The sequence below is a fragment of the Hyalella azteca genome, unplaced genomic scaffold, assembly GCF_000764305.2.
Source record: "Hyalella azteca isolate HAZT.00-mixed unplaced genomic scaffold, Hazt_2.0.2 contig10761, whole genome shotgun sequence".
NCBI classification, from domain to species: domain Eukaryota; kingdom Metazoa; phylum Arthropoda; class Malacostraca; order Amphipoda; family Hyalellidae; genus Hyalella; species Hyalella azteca.
The window spans coordinates 198,537-204,194 of NW_025940784.1; positions in this window are offsets into that span (position 1 = coordinate 198,537).

Genomic DNA, 5,658 nt, shown 5'->3' on the forward strand with positions numbered 1-5,658 from the left:
ACGTCATGAAGTTTCAACTGGTGTTAACTCAATCTTTTTAATTAGACGTGTAACGTTGCCGTTTTGTTCATCAGTAGGTATACCGTTAATTAATGTAGTAATTTCCAGCAGACTTCATCGCGCATGGCTTGGAGTCTCATGCTAGGCCTCCACTCATGGTTGAACTATATAAGGTTGACCCACGAGAAGTTCCGTCTTTCAGTTCAGCTTTCACGCTACGTCACTGAGATCGAGAAACGTCAACAATCTCGTCATTCCCATGACGGATTGGTTGACTGGTTTGATCGCATTTCGGTGATTGGTTAAGGCCCGTGACGTCACTGAGATCAGTAACTTCACTGGCGAACAACGAACTACACTTTCTTGTTACGTCACTGAGATCGAGAAATGTAAACAAACCCTATATTCTCTTGACGGAATGGTTGACTGGTTTGATCGCATTTCGGTGATTGGTTAAGGCCCGTGACGTCACTGAGATCAGTAACTTCACTGGCGAACAACGAACTACATCCGCAAAAATGGGCTTCTGATGGGTCAACCTTATACTAGTTCAACCATGCCTCCACTCCTGCGGCCTCTTCTTAAATCCAACCCGTTAGCTCAGGCGGCGCTCGCCGGAGGCGTTGAAGCCCGGCCGCGCGTTCCCTCATTTCAGCGCCGTTCGCTTCCCGAATTTTTTTTTCGTGATAGGTCACCCGCGGGCGCGGCCGATCCTATCGCTGCCTCGTAAAATCAAGACACGCGCATCAAAAATGCAAGGCCTTCTATCAAAGCTCGAGATTCTTTTCGTAGATTAATCTGGCGCCAAAGTCTGTATGGAGGTTTTCTTTGGGACTAAAGAAACAATTCGTGGTTCATTGAAAATATGTTTAATGAATACAGAACGTTTGGTATATATAAATTTATTTCAGTTTGAATAGTCCAGTAAGTGAGCCTGATTGAGATGAATTTTGAACTTTGTTAATAAATTTATGGTAGGTTAGAGTATAATTATAGATCTTCAGGTGAAAATACGAAATATACGAGAAAAGCTATATACGAAAAAAGCTTTTCATGTTGATTTAAAAAAAAATACTTGCCAAATACGGAAAATGCTGCGAAGATTAGCAACAGCAGTTTAATACATTATGAAGTTTGACAAAAACACAGTGAAAATACAGCACCTTAGTTGGACTTGTTTTCGTTTAATTAAAACTAATAACTGAAGACTATAGAATCATTTAAATTTATTTTTTGAGTGCAATATTCTAAATTTTGTTTTTTCCCTCAGAATTCATGAGCCTCACTAGAGTACTTTGACTAGAAAAGATTATCACATACCTAGCAGTAAATTAAGGCCATTATTTGAACAGTGACTTTGAGTCGTGAGCGAGATTTTTTCCAATACGAAAATATTGCTCTGACGAAATGATGCATCTTTTATATATTGCATTGCTTAATTTACCTGGTTTACCTAGTTTACATGAGTTAATCTTGTTTTGATGTAGAGATATAATTAATTACATTTATGTATCTCAATAGATATTTTTCAAATCAAACCAAATGATTTTAATATCACTCATAGGCTACTCGAGTGTTAGTCAACTACACACAAATCTTTGACATCAAAACCCCATCGCCTAACTCAGTGAACGCACACAAAGGTTGTTACTGGATTTAATTTTCCATCACTCTAAAGGTCAAGACTAGACTTCATCATAAGACTCCGAAGGTCAGCTATGAACATTTAATTTGCTTCGATTTCGATTGCGGACATCAGCCGATTATTGCTAGTAATATAGTAAATGATAATTTTTGATACAATTTCAAAACTGATAAGCTAGGCATACTGCGCGTTTACATTGAAAAGATTTCATTTTTTTATTCTGGTGTAAATAAAATGTCACCAGTACTGGCTGAAAATTTTAACGTATATTGAGGATCAGGATCAATAACTTTATTCGCTTGATGCTATAAGTAAATATTCTAGAAGTAGAGCAAACCTTACCACAGATTTCCGGAAAATTATATTAAAGACTTGACGATTGTTTGAAAAATTATCATTAATTCTTTCTAACTTTTCTCCTGCAATATCACAAAAGATCTGTATTTTGCAGTCTTTGGCTATTAATATTTCAATTCGAATGTCAGACTAGTAATAATAGGATATGAATGTAACATAATTTTCAAACAGAAACGATTTCACCATTCCATTCCATATCACAGCGAATCTCGACCGTCTTTTACGCAACACCGAATGCAAGATATTACCTGAGACACTGAATATTCAATGACTACAGAATAATGTTTAGGCCACGGAGGATGACAAAGCAAATACTTACTTGCACGTAATCTGAGAACAAATATTTTTTTTCCGAAATAGCCAATCAGAGAATTCAATTTGCACTGTATTCAAATTATTTTTAGTATAAAAATAAACGAATATTGCAATATCAACTCGGCTCACGTAAAAAAATAACTCTTATAATTAGAAAATCAGGACAGTATTACGAAGAGGAGCGCCTGGCGAGGATAACTATCCTGTGAGAGTGAATGTGTGGAGCGTCGTCAACCGTCCCGCGCCACAGCCTGCAGCAGACTGCGGTTTGGACCACAGGAATTCGGTATTTTCCCTAACACCGTCATATACAGACGACTTATTGAGTTAAGTATATGGGCATCTTTTGAAAGCTCGTCCCTGACGAAATCGTAGATTTACCAATTTTCATGAAAATCAGTGCTTTTTAAATCCACGGATAAAACTACCAGGATTTAAGTATCCTTCTATGAGATGTCCTTTGATTATATTTATGATCATTTCTCACCAAACTTTTCATCTTAGGTTACGAAATAGAATATATTTGATGATATCAGTGCAATAATTAATAATGGGTAAATTCAGCTTATTATGGAGGAATTTTATAGTCCGTATTTTGTTTTTTGCATGAAAAATTTCAGCATGAGTTTCGCATGTGTGAATTGATTGAATGTGATCGCAAATCACATCACACTCGTATCACCTACTGTTCAGGCCTTACCTCCTCGCACGCTTGAAGCTCATACGTCTCATGAATCCAACAAAAAAATGAGCGAATCTCTATGATAAAAAATTATTTCTTCACACTTTCGTCAGAACTGTACCTCAAATCTCCTCTCAAATTTTGTTCAGAGATTGCGTTGCAATTTTGAGCCATTGACATCGTCAGTAACCGCGTCTGCTGACAAAGCAGCTCTTGCTTTGCTTCTTTTATTCCAAACAGAATGATTAATTGAATTACATTCTCAGAGCTTCTTAAAAGAAATAAATCAAAACTTCATTACATAAACGCGAGCGAACTCAGGCTCGAGAAAATGAACGTGAAGTGGCTTACAACAACACTTTATCAGCTTTCTTTATTGAATAGAATTGGAGTGCGTATTGCAATCATATTGTAACCAGAAAGACTTATATACGTTATTTATGCAACATATGATAGTCAATTTTGTCTTAAGTAATAAAACTTATAAAAGAGTGGGCAATCGCCCTCTTAATGAGCAACAAATATAAATACATGAATACAATAGAGCATCCAGTTTTAAATTTACTCTGATGACTGGTCACTAGTTGTGACCAATTATAAATAGTTGTTTCAGCATGTTTCTTTTGATGGTAGGAAACACGAGAACTTCAATAACGCCTCTAAAAGAAACATAATAATTTTCATTATCTGCAGCCAACGGCATCAGTTGTATTGAAATTTTGAGCTGTATTGAAATTTTCTAAAATAAATAAAGCATGATGGTCCCTCGGTGGATGCCAATCAAGAAAAGCTGAGCAGTTTTCTTATCAAGGTGGTCGTGGTGTCGAGGTTCATATTCATCACAGAACAAGTGAAAGATGTGGATTGTATGAGCTTTCAATTATAAATGAATTTTCACTCGGTCCAACAAATAACATAAAAAATTGTAGTGTAAGGAATTACAAATATTCGTTTCGGTGAATTTAATTTGCCGTGAGCGAATTTTATTGACTTAACGTGTTTTCTCAATTTGCATTTTCTACCGTCGATTATTTTTCAAAATTATGAACACATCTCCCATTCGTGTAAAAAAAAGAAGGAATTTAACCCGTTTTGAATGAACTGATGCCAAATATGTCGGCCGTCATGACATCAAATCACCGGCGCATATTAATGAAATGAGACTACGATAAACAGTTGCTCATCAACAACGGTGATTAATCCTCATAAGGGAAATTATCACGTCGGTAATGTTGCCACAAAGAGATTAAAGCTCTCGCATTTAGCGGAAACTTGTGCAGGCTGCAGCTGCGCCGCGGTTCACAAACTTTCTGCTTTAGCCGCTATGTTTCTAGAGACGTTCTCGGTGGAGCGCAGTGCAGTGTTATGTTTAACTAGGGGGTAACTTCTCGATCGTTTACTTCATTGCAAAGCTAAACAAGTGCGCAGCGAGGAACTCCCACAACATTGTCGTGATTAAGTGTTTCCCGAGTTGTATTTAGTTCCTTCAGTCAACTAAAGTCGGGAAGTTGGAAGATTTTTCGTCCGTCCAAATTTCTTTTTGACTTGATTCATTTTTTCGAATTATTCCACTGTACTTGTAGTATTGTTTCCCTTACAAATCATGAAAAACGTGGCAATTTATGCGTTCCTTATTCATATAGAAAATCACAACATAGAAATAATAATTAATAATATGGTATATCATTTATCACTAAATGATATATATCTCATTTAAACAAACATGTGATGAAACAGAAAACGGCATGTCATGATAGAGACGACAATATAAAAAAAAACAAGAAAACAAACATCATATTCAGAAAACAATCATGAAAACAAACATCATATTCAGATTAAATTGACGCTTGACAAGAATAAAACTAAGAAATCTTTTCTCAGAACAATTTTGAAGTAAAGTATTCTAAGATCGTGTAGCAAGTCATTAAGATATTTCCCCCATTATAAACTGAACCAACTTTTTAAATTTCAATATGAATCTTGAACCGCTTGTAAGTGAGCTTCTGCCATTGAGAATGTGAAAAAATCATTTAGATTGTGAGAATGCTCAGAAACACGAAGAGCGATCATCGGCTCAACAGTGATTTATCGTGGAAAAGTGTTTTTCAAATAATAATTCAAAAAATAGAAATTTATAAGTAACATCAAATTTTGATATTTTCGATTGCCTATATATTTCTAAGTCCGTGTAAAAGAAAAAGGTTGTCGTCGTAACTAACTCAAGGCGTGGACGATATTGACTTATTAATAATTGACGTTAATCTTAATTAAAAGCACCCTCCAGATTGATAAATTTTTCATTATTCGAGTACGTCATGAATGATTCCTGAATGAATAATTAAATTTTTACTTGGATAATAATTATTTTTAATTGTTTTTAATACTATTTTTTATTACTATTATCTATTCAATGTTCACTATCCCATCACAAGTACTTTTTTCGGAAACCTTCAAGCTTTTTATATGGTAGTTCAACAAATAATAGGCTGAAAATTGTTGTCGTCTCCAAATTGTAAATAACGCGGAACGTGAAAGATTGAATAACTCAAAGTGCTCGGAATACCTAGGCTCTGTTTCATTATATATTTTTGTCCTTCAACTTTGACCAGATTCATAAGGAAAAAGGAAAATACAGGCACCATAAGTCGGAAAATAAGTA